The sequence below is a fragment of the Thalassophryne amazonica genome, chromosome 1, assembly GCF_902500255.1.
Source record: "Thalassophryne amazonica chromosome 1, fThaAma1.1, whole genome shotgun sequence".
Lineage (NCBI taxonomy): Eukaryota > Metazoa > Chordata > Actinopteri > Batrachoidiformes > Batrachoididae > Thalassophryne > Thalassophryne amazonica.
Genome location: NC_047103.1, coordinates 132,896,965 through 132,911,249, shown reverse-complemented (window position 1 = coordinate 132,911,249; position 14,285 = coordinate 132,896,965).

Below are 14,285 nucleotides of genomic sequence, written 5' to 3'. Positions count from 1 at the left end.
CCCCGCTGCACCAATTCTCCAGCCAATCTCATGTGCCATTGTCCTCTCACTTGTAAACAAGACCCCGAGGTACTTTAACTTAATTTGGGGCAAGGCTTAATTCCCTACTTGGAGTAGGCAATCCATCAGTTTCCTGCTGAGAACCATGGCCTCACACTAGTGGGGGCAGTGTTTAGCTAAACATGGCAGAGTTTGTTTTGCTGACGGACGACAATGTGAACGAGTTAATTGACTGTGCTAATTATTGTGACACACAAAAAACAAATCCACTATGGCATAAGCCCTCTAGAGGCATGAAGAGCTGGACAAATTTCTGACGTGATTTCTCACTGGAGTGAGGAAGTACACACTTGTTTTTTTTCTCTTCCCCCCCTTCTTTGGAAGTACACAAAGTCAGTGCACGGCATCACAGACTACAAAATTATTTTTGGACTCCAATTTAAAGTTCGTGTTGGACTCTTAAACACTAGTGACGAACACCAAAATCTAAGTCTCTTTTCTGTTGTTTATCAATTAAAATATGAAATGACAAGGATCTATTTTAGCTGTTAAATTAATATTTGTCCATTGTTTCAGTGGAACAGTTATGTAATTTGGTGACAGCTGGAATGTTCCATCTTTCACCTTATGAAATATTCGTACCATTGAACTCAAACATTATTTGTACAGTAGTGTTCAGAATAATAGTAGTGCTATGTGACTGAAAGATTAATCCAGGTTTTGAGTATATTTCTTATTGTTACATGGGAAACAAGGTACCAGTAGATTCTCACAAATCCAACAAGACCAAGCATTCATGATATGCACACTCTTAAGGCTACGAAATTGGGCTATTAGTAAAAAAAAAAGTAGAAAAGGGAGTGTTCACAATAATAGTAGTGTGGCATTCAGTCAGTGAGTTTGTCAATTTTGTGGAACAAACAGGTGTGAATCAGGTGTCACCTATTTAAGGATGAAGCCAGCACCTGTTGAACATGCTTTTCTCTTTGAAAGCCTGAGGAAAATGGGACGTTCAAGATGTTCAGAAGAACAGCGTAGTTTGATTAAAAAGTTGATTGGAGAGGGGAAATTTATACGCAGGTGCAAAAAATTATAGGCTGTTCATCTACAATGATCTCCAATGTTTTAAAATGGACAAAAAAAAAAAAAAAAGACACATGGAAGAAAATGGAAAACAACCATCAAAATGGATACAATAACCAGAATGGCAGAGGCTCACCCATTGATCAGCTCCAGGATGATCAAAGACAGTCTGGAGTTATCTGTAAGTGCTGTGACAGAAGACGCCTGTGTGAAGCTAATTTATTTGAAAGAATCCCCCGCAAAGTCCCTCTGTTAAATAAAAGACGTACAGAAGAGGTTACAATTTGCCAAAGAACACATCAACTGGCCTAAAGAGAAATGGAGGAATATTTTGTGGACTGATGAGAGTAAAACTGTTCTTTTTGGGTCCAAGGGCCGCAGACAGTTTGTGAGACGACCCCCAAACTCTGAATTCAAGCCACAGTTCACAGTGAAGACAGTGAAGCATGATGGTGCAAGCATCATGATATGGGCATGTTTCTCCTACTATGGTGTTGGGCCTATATATCGCATACCAGGTATCATGGATCAGTTTGGATATATCAAAATACTTGAAGAGGTCATGCCCTTGAAATGGGTGTTTCAACAAGACAATGACCCCAAGCACACTAGTACACGAACAAAATCTTGGTTCCAAACCAACAAAATTAATGCCTCGCAGATGTAAAGAAATGAAAAACTGTGATTATATAACTAAATACTAGTTTAGTGATTCACAGGATTGCTAAAAAAGCAGTTTGAACATAATAGTTTTGAGTTTGTAGCGTCAACAGCAGATGCTACTATTATTGTGAACACCCCCTTTTCTACTTTTTTTTTACTAATAGCCCAATTTCATAGCCTTAAGAGTGTACATATCATGAATGCTTGGTCTTGTTGGATTTGTGAGAATCTACTGGTACCTTGTTTCCCATGTAACAAGAAATATACTCAAAACCTGGATTAATCTTTTTACTCACATAGGACTACTATTATTCTGAACACTACTGTATAAAGATGTACTGGATTTGGCGTCCTTGTGTCAATGGATGCATTTTTACAAAAACGTATGAGACAATATTGCACACTAAATACAACCAAAGCTCATGGTACATGTCATACAATGTGACAATGTCACGTGATATAGTCCACCAATGAAATGACAAGGATCTATTTAGCTGTCATATAAAATACATGAGCCAAAAATGTAATTGGACAAAACATCAAATGAATATTTACCTGGGCCTGTATCCACAAAACAACTCAAAGTCCTCTCAAAGAGCTCCTAATTTAGCCTAAAATTTCTTGGCAACGAATCTTAGCTTAAGAGTGAGCCAGGAGGTATCTGAGGGCAAGTCTGAGCAAGGAGGGGACAGAAACCACACCCAGCGCCACGAGGGGGCGTTTGGGAGCGATGCCCCCTCACGTCATCAACCTCGCCCCCTCGGATATTAAGGGCACACTGCAAGCTTCAGCGCGACGCACGCCCCCTAGCGCATCGTAACGCCAGGCCGATATGGCTGAAAGTGGCGTAATTGTGGCACTGTTGGCTTGCCATAGACCGATGCGTTCCAACGCGTCGCTTCGGCAGCCGCAAGGGAGCGGAGATTGCGGCTTCTCTCACACTGGCTGATTCCACAACTTGAAAAAAGTTCAGCGATCGCCGTCTTGAATTTGGATCGCATGCCCAGAACCACAAAAAAGCTTTAAAAAAAACAGCAGTAGTAGAACGATTCTACCATTACCTTGGTGGGGGAAGCTTTTTTTCAGCTACTTTTCAGAGTGACGCCGCCGACCGAGGGAGGACCGACGATTTGGTAGGATATCGATCGAACCGCGACAGCGGGCCGACCCGCATTCCTGGGCAGAGCGAGGCAGGCAGCCGGCCAGGGTGATGGAGCAAACCCACTCAGTCCGAAATCTCCCACTTTTTGGATATATGTGAAAACCCAGTTTGCCCGATGGAGGTTAGTTCTGCAGCTTTATCGAGGTGAGAATAATATAAAAATAAAACGTGACGTTTCTGCACTGCTGCCAAGGTGTAATGATCGGCTAACGTTAGCTTAGCTTTTTAGCACAGCTGATCTGAGTGAACGCTTTAATTTCTAAATGGTTCAGACTTTTATTTTTACCAAATAAAGCTACAGCTTTTTTTTCAGACACCACAAAAGCTCAACTTTAAACAACTTATTTTTTCGGGCGTTTTTTTTTCCCATCGTTTTTTTTTTTTTTTTTTTTTTTTGCTGTTTTTTTTCCCCTTTTTTATATATAAACTGCTTAGTGTTTCTTTATATTTAAAGAAATATTTTTATTTGTCCCAAGCTGAACACCACGAAGTCCAGTCAAAAGAAAACCTCTGCTTTTCAGCAAAACCACCAGAGTTCAAAGCTGCAGAAGAGACCTTCATCTGGTCCCGAGAATCCAGCAGAACATCACCTGCTTTTAAATAAAAGGCTCTTTGAACAGCAACTATTTTATTATTTTTTTAAAAAGCTGTTTCATTTTATATTTTAACAATAAATGAACGGATCATTAAAAATGTCCACAAATCAAAGTCCAAAGACATTTGCACAGGTAGAAGCTCTCCACTTATTGTGCTCAAATTCATATTTTAGAAATGACTCTGTCCTGATAACAACATTAAAGGCAATTACATATATTTTGACGAAATTACAAGTTTAAATGACTATATATAAAAAATTCATCATGAAATTTATGTCACAGAGAAATCCTACTTTACAATCACACTGCAGTCATTGTTAAATTATTTCCTTTTGCATTTATAATAAACATTTGTATTTATTCGGTGTTTGTTTTTCTGGTTGAAATGAGATATAAATAATCTACCAGACTTAAAAAAAAAAAAATGTACAAGTTTCCATGTTATTTTAATTCTCTAAAAATAAATGTCCAAGGTTCCTTATGTTAAACAAGAAATTATATAATCTGAAATAACAGGTGGTTTTAATTTACAGATGAAAGGTTTCTAAAGAACTATTTGATTTATTTAGCTATTTTAATTACAAGTGTTCTAAACTTTTTTTTAACAGTAATCAGACATTTTGAGGTAACAACAACAAAAAAAACATTTCCAATGATTTAACTTCAGAAAACTGCTCTATAAATGAGCAGTCCTGTCACACGTTAATGTTTTGTACAGATCAGTGGTTTCTGCACCGAAAACCACTGATCTCTACAAAATGGATTGGTTGACGGATGAGTCTTCCGTGTTTTGGCCCGACGCGTCATTCCTATTGGACAACGTGAAGGTACGTCACAGCTCATTGTCGAAAGTTGGATTGGCTTGAACTTTGACCACGTCAGCCTGCCGACAAGCGGCAATGCGCGCTCCCATCAGAAGCGTCGGTTTAGCTCGGCTTTTGCTAAAAAGCAACGCGTCTCATTGAAAACAATGCTTTTTAGACTGATTTTTGATGCGTCTGACGTGAAAGGCCCAAGAGTGATGACAGTATTTTTTTTAATTATTATTTGAACGTATAGACCCTCGGTCAAGTGATCTCCTGCATTCCACAAAGAGCTGGTGTTCTGTCGAGATGAGGAGGTGCGTCGTCGAGGTGAGGTGAGTCGTGCTACATGATCTGCCTTTTGCTTGGTGGACTTGACAAATCCCAGGAACTTAGTCAGTCTCTTATAACGGTGTAGCCTAAATACACAAGCTTTCCAGGAGCGCACCCAATTCATTACGCACTCTCAGGGGCAGGTACCCTCCGGTGTGCACTTTTGGGGGGGGGGGGTGGAGCGACCCCGCCCCCTGTGATAAACTCATCGCCCCCTTAATATTTTTTTTCTGGCGCCGGGACTGACAAACTCCTATCTTTGTGAGGAGGTGGGGTTGACCCCCATTGCTCAGTATGATGCAGTCCCTTAAGAGCTGTGATTGGTTGTCATAGAAAGGGGAGGAAAAAAACAAACGTGCTCTGCCCTGGTAGTCATGAATGGACAGTGAAATCAAGCAATCATGACATGTAATCGTGAAGATAACTTTATGATGATGTAACCCAACAAAATTAAACACAGCTTGAAAATGTTTGAACGTACCTAATTCACATGCTGAATATCTATATATTTAAAGCGTGTGTGAGTTTTAGTACATTCATTGTGAGTACATAATACAACTGTAAATACGTTACAAACACATGCATGACACAAGAAAGTGAAAACGCTTATTTCCATTGTGGTCCATTTAAAATCAAATGAAAAAATAGAAATAATAATAAAAGAAAAATATTAAAGTGTCCCTGCCATGCCATGACGTTTTTACATATTCTTGAAGAATAAAAAACATATCGATTGAAAACATCGATCGAATCGAAACATATCGATGACATATCGATTGTTTTTGAAGAAGATGAAGTTTCTGGGACACCTGCTCCAAACCGTGTATGTTCCAGCCGAACGCAACAGAAAGAGGATGACAGCAGCAGCGCTGTGGATGATGAGCTGCTTACAAAACACAGAATGGTTTGTTCACTCACCACCTTTTCTTATAAATGATCATTTATTCCTGGCACGGTGTGTTTGTGTATGAAAAAATTATTTGAGCAGCACAGCGTGCTTAAATTCAGGAGTTTGTTCTAAAATCACTGAAAATAAAGTTTCTGTACATTCTGTATATATTTAATTATTTATGTCAGTTTCTTGTGATTGCTAATTCACATTTTATTCAAAGCAAATGATTGCAAATCTTTATATGAAAATCTGTAGACCCACATGGGATGGGAAAAAAGATTTCTAAATAAAAGAATTTGGCAGGAACCCTTTAATAATACTGATGATAATAATAATGATAATATTAGCAGTGTGTATGTGATAAGATCCTAAACACTTAATAAATACATTAAGACAGTAAATGAAAATAAGATAATTACGTAGATCAAGCCGGTAGTGTGTTACTGACTCACTGTCATCCTACAAATTGAGAATATCTTTGCTTCCTCTGTCTTTTCTGCCATCTTCTCTGCTTAAGACACTCCTAGGTTTCTTAAAAGCCCTCCTCCTACCAGTTTGACACTGTCAGGTTCACCCTGTAATAGAAATCACAGACAACCTGATATCAAAGAAACACCAGGAGCCACTGCTTCTCTTTTGCTTGCAAGGAGAGTGTTGCTCGCGAGAAGAGAGAGTATTGCTCGAACATCAAATTCCTTCCTTCCTTCTCTCTCTCCTGAGCAACTCCTTCTCCTGCTTTTTATTTACTCAAGCAAACAAGGGTGCAGGTGGTTACAGAAAGCATGACGGAAGGCAGAACTGAATGATCAGGAACTCTCATGGGAACAAGGACAGTTACATTCTTTAGTTAAGTGTCAACATCAGCAAAATAAGATTAACAAATGCCACGTGCGAATGTGTGGCAACAGCTTGTATTTTTCTACTTGCTCTGAGTAAGCAAAACAAAAGACCTCATATCTCATGTATCTGAACACTGCGTATGAAAAACAGACACATTGCATTAGTCACGCCATGGGTTACTTCTACTTCAGATTAAAGAAAACAGTTCCTTTAGACATTTAAGTGATAGCAAAATAAGGCATATTCAATTTTTCCAACAGGCACCTTAGGAGTTCTCTTAAAGCCTAAGGTGCTTTGCAGACAACTTTCATCTTACCAAGGGAAAATTCTAAGAATTCAAGGAATTCTAAGATTTTTCTTAGAATAATGTGACTATGAGCTGTTTTTAGCCTTCATGGATATTGGCTCTGGTTTCCACTCCGTCAGTCTTCAGTTGAGACAAATGATCAGCTTTGGATTCTGGTCGTGTGATTTTTACCAGTGCAGAACTTTCTGATTTTTTTTTTTTTTTTTAAACCTTAAAGTTAGGTAGGTGGTTTCTGCAGCATGTCAGTTAATTGGTGTGGCTGCTGTATATTCTGTTCTTCTATCAAAGTCTAAGCTTTTTGGCAGGCACTGGACGACAACCTCAGCTCAGACAACACATCTTGGCAGCACAATGGGTAAGTGTCATGATCAGCGGTCAAACTGGAGTACAAACTCAAAGCTCAGAATGATTTTGGGTAAGATTTATCGTCACTTTCAGAGGGGTACATTTTTGGATGTCTGACTGGCAAGCGGTGAGTTGAGCTGGGAAACGAGCAGGCACACGAGAATCCTCCAGCACAGAGGAGAGATTTGGTTCCGAGAGGGCATGAGACAAGTCTTAGAACAGACATCTGAAAGAAATGGACATGACTGAAGTGACAAACAATGAAGTGTTGATCTGTCCAGACTGTGTGCAGAAGTACTGGCAAGTCGTATTCTTGAGGAATACAGTGCTCTCAGTCAATCCAAAATGTTAATAAACCTCAAACCTGAATGTTTAACAAAGGGGATCATATGTGCATACAGTTACTAGGCAACTACGAATGTGCAGAATTACATACAGTAAGTAAATGAAAAACTAAAATTTTTCCCAGGTCACTTCATTTTGATTTGCTTATTTATTAAATTTACTCCAGTAAATGAAAAAGAACAAACACTTGGCATTTCAAAAATATTAATTAACCAATACAGCTACTCTTCATTTCAGTAACCGCCATGAGCCTGAGCCTTCCATCCATGGAGTCTGTCAGTTTGTTGACCTGTTGACTATATTTCGTGCATAAGCAACTACAGCCTCCCAAATGCTGTTCAGTGAGGTCTATCGGATTCCGTCACTGCAAGTCTCACATTTAAGAAGGGCCCACAAGTTCTCAGTAGGGGTGGGAAGGAGGCCGTGTCATTATTGTCATCTTTGAGGACTTTGCTGGTCAGCCAAGCAGTACTGTACTTGGAAGCATGTGATGGCGCGTTATCCTGGATAAAAAGCATGGCCATGGGGGAGGCGGGGGTGCAGACCGAGACATGTTCACAAATCACCCCCCCCCCCACCGAAAAGCTTTGATAATATACCTTTTGGCAAGTATTTCATAAAGAGAAAATATATATTCTAGACTTATTCTAAACTCAAATGTTTCAAGCACTTTTAAAAATTTTTAATAATTATGGCCAACAACTAAAAAAAAAGAACATCTCAGAATATTAGAATGCTTCATTTCAAGTATGAGTAACTCACCCTTTATGGAGTATAAATGCGTATTCACAAACCATTCTAAGGGCCCTGTAACAGCTTGACGATTTAGCCAGTGTATGCAGACGTATGAAAAATGTGCAGAATACACTGGATCCGTCAAATAGGTTACACAGCTGTCACACCATGAAGATTTGGCCAGTGTATGCTGACAGTGCCATTTCCACACACGTTACAGTAACTTTTGTGTTGGTTTTTACAAATAAATAAACCAACCAGTGAAGGAGACTCATTTTTCCCATAATGCCTTTCGGCACCTGTGTCTGTTAAACCTCAAACCTTCAGAATTTAGCACATTCCTTTAAAAGATGTCATATGTGTGATATTTTCTCTCTGTAAAAATGACACAGTAACAATTAATATTGACAAACTGTCCGGAATTAGTTGTGTATGAGTAAAACCATAAGTGAAAAGTGTGATGTGCTTCATGTCTCCTCCATGCTGTCTGTCTTTTTGTATGTTGAAAATAAATGACTCTCCCTCCCCCCCTTTGGGCAACAGCAGCCGGCCTGCTCCACTCGCTTCTGCTGAAGGTGGACTGGGTTCACAGCCGTCTGACTATGTAAGACAGAAGCTCTGGCCTGTTGTTCGTTTTTGAGTTTGTGAACCCTTTTGTTTTTACTCAGAAACCTCAGAGGTGCTTAAACTCTAAACTGGCTTATCAGTAGCCAACAGTACTAAAAGTTAGCAGTTAACTGTAACTTCCGCTAAATTTTTTTGTGGTTTATCAGTTTAGCGTTATAAAAGTTAATTTTTCAGTTAGCGGATTAGCAGTTATCAAAGCTGCACTGGACTCCCCTGAAATCTGATTGGACACAGATGACTGACATGTCACGGCATCGCACGTCTGATTGAAAAGAGCTGAATTTTTAAATTAGTGAGTCAAATTGATTGCTATTTTCCTCTTGTCCAGTAGGTGGTGCTGTGTACCACAAAAAGTTCTAATCCACCTTCATAGAAGAAAAATGCTTGCCTCAGATTTGAACTGAACACATCGTTTGAACAGTGGACCAATAATGACACCAAAGTTATACTGGTGGGTAAACTACCATATTTTATGCAAGAAATGAGGCCCAGGTTGTGAAAAGCGGCATTTCTCTTTTAATTTGGGTTGCCTTATATATGCTAGTGTTTCCAGTGATTTTTAAATGAACAGGCAGCTGTTGAGTAAACCTCTAAAGGACAAATAAACTCTTAATTTGCTCTTTGAGTGACACCACGATGATGCATTTCACTTAAAAATACATATGCCATGGAGTGTTTCTCAGCTGTACTCAAAAGTACTGGAACAACTTGGCATTTCACACATTTTAGTTTGTTTATGCCATTTCAAATGCTGGAAATAGAACTGATTATTATTTACAGGTATTGTCAAGTTTTAGAGATTTGCTTTCAGTTTTACTTTGAGGAAGATAATTTTAGAAATTTTTGTTCTTTATATTTTTTGTATTTCTTGTATTTGAAATGGCATAAACAAATTAAAATGTGTGAAATACCAAGTATTCCAATACTTTTTAAGGGCACTGTATCCTAACCTTATGATGAGTGCAAAAGAGTGTGGTATTATTACTGTTTTGTTTAAGAATGTTTAATTTTCACTGTTGCTGCACTTTGTGTGAAATCCCAGTCATTCATAGATGATATTGATATGACAATATTCTGATCCGGGTTCCGACAGAGGAACTGGCACAAAGTGCCGAACTCACAGAGGCACTTTTTTTCAGCCATAGGAGGAATTAAAGTATTTTCAGCAGCCCAGTCTCAGGTTTGTTTTTGTTTTTTGTTTTTTTGTTGTTGTTGTTTTTCGTGCTCCCGTGACAAAATGACTCAAATTTTCATGCCAGGGCTTTTTTTTAAACTCCCTATTCCAGCTGGAACCAAAGTGAAGTGATGTAATGATTAACCTGACACCAGGGGGCAGCAGAGGAACAGGCCATACATGAATATGGATGAAACAGTGACACAGGGATGTAATAATTAACTAGACACCAGGGGGGCAGCAAAGAACCAGAATATACATAAACATGACGTGGAGACAGATCCAAAGTGACGCAAGACTCGGACACAAATGAGACTAAAGACAATATAGGAAAAAGCCCAGAAGCAATCACCAGAGGAGAGACAAGACTGGAGGGTGAGTGAAAAGGCAAAACCAGGAACTACAACATAAACTCAGGGTGAAGCCTAACCAAGACAAAGACAGCAATGCAGAACTAAAGAACAGGAGACAAGACAGGACAGACAGATAAACAGATTTAAAGACATGGGAATGCCATACTAGACAAGAATCCTAACAGGACCCCTCCCCCAAGGGCTAGCTCCAGAAAGCCCACAACCCCCCCCCCAAAAAAGGAGAAAACACACACACAGCCAAGAACAACCAGACAAAGGCAAGAAAAACAGGACATGGGACAAAAGCAGGCACACCCAAGAACAACCCTGCCCCCCCAAACAAAACCACAGGCGGGAGGCAGACAGGAGGGACCACCCCCAGACCAGGATGTACCAGCCCAAGGACCCAAAAATGGAAACACCTGAGGAATAATACAGGCAACAACCTGACCTCCGCTGAAAACGGTGCCCACAAAACGGGGGGGGGGGGGCCAAACCCAGGCGCACTGGCCTGGAGACCTGGAAACAAAGACACATTAGGAAAACCAGAGTTAATAATCTGACTTTTGCAGAAAGCAGAAGCAGGCGGTCGACTGAAGTCCACTGGAGACACAGGAGGCCGGCCAAAGTTTACTGGAAACTCAGGAGGCCGGCTATAGTACACAGGAAACTCAGGAGGCCGGCTAAAGTACGCTGGAGACACGGGAGGCCGGTTATAGTTCACTGGGAACTTGGGAGGCTGGGTAGCGTTCACCGGAGACATTAGAGGCTGGCTCTTAGGCCGGCAGGAGTCCGTTAATGAAAATTGAGTCCGACTTGTGGGCCGGCTAAAGGCCACTGTGGGGACTGAATACCCACCGTGCGACCCTCCTGGGCCTAAGGTGGAAACTGAGGACACAACCACGTGACCCACCTGGGCCCACAGTGGGGACTGAAGTAGCAGTCAGCAAACAACTAGTTATAGCAGAATTGTTTAAGCTGCTGTCACAAATCTCTCTACTAATAGTGTGATCCTGCTCTGTGGATTCACAGCCTATTTTCTGCAACTCAACCTTCTCAGATATGAGGAGCTGCTGCTCCATGGTAAAGCAGTCAGTTACAGGGTTAGAGGCGTGGTCAGGGACGGGGCTGGATGGCCCATCCGTGACTCCACCAAGAGCTGGAATAAGTAGCTCCTCTGTGACGTGCGTTGGGACAGACTTAAGCTGCCCCGCCTCCTCCGGAGCAGCAGTGGGTCTGCCTACTGACCTGGATATAATGGCACATGAATTAGATCCACCATCCTGCTTCCTGAAAAGTGGTTGGCTGCTGGCTCCTCCAGGACACAGTCAGGTAATGAAAACTGCTGCTCCTCAGGGGCTTCCATTGGAGAGAAGGTGTCTTGCTTCCCTGTGATGTCAGGGACAGGAACGGGATTCCCCTTGGTGACGTCAGCAGGGCTGATGTGGGGGTGCCCCGCCTCCTCATCAGAGCTGCTGGACACACAGACTGACCTGTAGAGTAAATCACAGTCATTAGAAGTCCACCTTCCCACCCCAGAACCAGAAAGAAGCTCCACTGGAATTCCGGTCGTCTCCTCCTGGACTGGCCCAGAGACAGGAGCGGGAGAGACTGTGGTAGTCACTGTCCCCCGCTAGACCTTTTTAGCACAACTCCTTTTCTTTTTCTTTGTGGACACATCTGGACCGCCAGCAGTGGATTGCATCATCATTGTAGGTGGTGTTGGGACGGTGACCACATTCTCAGAGGTGACGGATACTGGTGAGGATGGAGTAGAGCTAGTTAATACCGCAGGCAGGGTGGACGGAACCACTACACCAGCAGTCAGAGCACGGTTAGCTGCAAAAGCATGTATGACTGAGAAGCTCTGAACGGCATGCTCGAGGGCAGACACCAAACCCCGTAGGGCCACTGGATCAGCTACAACACCTGGATTCTGAAGGTTAGTTACCAGCACCTGCATGGTTCCTGTGAGGGTGCACAGTTCTGGGTCTTCCAAGGGCTGGGGCAATATTGAAGACAACAGGTTCTGAGTCGCAGTGGTAAGCATCTGAATGCTAACTGCGTCTGGAACATGGACATCGATGCAAGGAGGAGGCACAGCGGGAGTGGATGACCAGAGGATGGAGGATCTGTGGCCTGGCTCAGGCTGGGCATCATAAGAGACATGACAATCCGCTCTCGCCCCGTCTTTACACTGGTTAGGAGGACCATGAGATACAAAAAATCCGACTGGGTCCCATGCCCAGTCTGGTGCTTCAGGACGTTCAAAAAGGCTCTCTACAGAGGAAAGTTCTGGGAATAACTCCAAGGCCCACGGGTGAGCTTTAACCACCTTCTGGGCTTTGATTAGACTTTCCTTTTTTGTCCTTTTCTTATGACTGCTGCAAAACGTGTTAAAACAAATGTTGAATTGTTCACCAAATGTCTTGAATGCCACCGAACTAGGAAATATGCCTGCGAGGTACTTTACTGGGAGGTTCATTCTGTTATGTTAAAGGGTGCCTGGAGCAGAGTCAAGGATGTACCCCAGATGCAGGTCAGACCAAACATGGGTATTTACAACAGGGGTGCAGGGCACAAAACCTGGTGAAGGGTTGGAACAACAAAAATACAATCTTCTTCCACTCAGGGAGATGGGAATCCAGGGCATGAGACATCAAGGACCAAACTCAGGCAGTCAATCTTCAGGGAAGTGCAAAACCAAAATAAATGCTTACAAACTGTGGAGTAGTGGAGAAAGCAAGAATTCCAAAAGGTCAAGCCAAAAAAAAATCATAAGCTGTTGAGAGCAGACATGAACACTACACCATCACTCGGTAGACAAAGACACACAATGAACCCCCAAGAAACACAAAGAAAAGTGAGACTAAATACTAAAGGCCTGATGAGTAAATTCAACACAGCTGGAACCAAACAAGTGATGTAATGATTAACCTAAGACACCAGGGGGCAGCAGAGGAACAGGCCATATATGAATATGGATGAAACAAAGTGACACAGGGATGTAATAATTAACTAGACACCAGGGGGTAGCAAAGAACCAGAATACAGTGGTCCCTCATTTATCACGGAAGTTACGTTCTAAAAATAACCCGCGATAAGCGAAATACGTGAAGTAGTCAGCGCTATTTTTTGCAATTATTATAGCTGTTTTAAGGCTGTAAAACCCCTCACTACACACTTTATACACTTTTCTGAAACAGGCATTAACATTTTCTCACTTTTCTCTCCTGTGTAAACACTTTTTCTTCTGTGCGAGATGATTATAAACAGACACACGCAGAACGCAATGCGCGTACTCTCCCTTTGCTCACTGCTTCCGGAGGTACGGATGCGGGACCCGCAAAGAATCCAAGTCCTCTCTCGGTGGCCATGGAGCTCTGCGGCTGTGGTCAACATCCGCATCAAAACAGCGAGCGTAGTCTCTGGACCTGTTGCCAGATTTGGCGCAGTTCCGCACAGCAGAGAGGAGGGCAGTATGAGTGGCCCTCTGCTCCATTTACCGAGCTTGCAGAAAGCACATCGGAGGCAGTGAGAGCAATCAGGGTGATGTCGACTGGTGCCGCGACCGGCCCGCCTGATAAGGACGCAGAACACATTGCGCTGTTAAAAAAAAAAGCATGCAAAATTGCACTAAAAAAAACTGCGAGGCCACGAAAGGTGAACCGCGTTATAGCGAGGGACCACTGTATGCATAAACATGATGTGGAGACAGATACAAAGTGACACAAGACTCAGACACAACTGAGACTAAAGTCAATATAGGAAAAAACCCAGAAGCAAACACCAGAGGAGACACAAGACTGGAGGGTGAGTGAAAAGACAAAACCAGGAGCTACAACATAAACTCAGGGTGAAGCCTAACCAAGACAATGACAGCAATGTAGAACTAAAGAACAGGAGACAAGTGTAGAAGAATTTTTAGGTCCTTATTTGAACTGTGATGAACTATCTGTTGGGTATTTTCTCCTCCAAACATTCTTAAAACCTTTTATAAGACAAACAGAGTCAAGAAACACCAGTG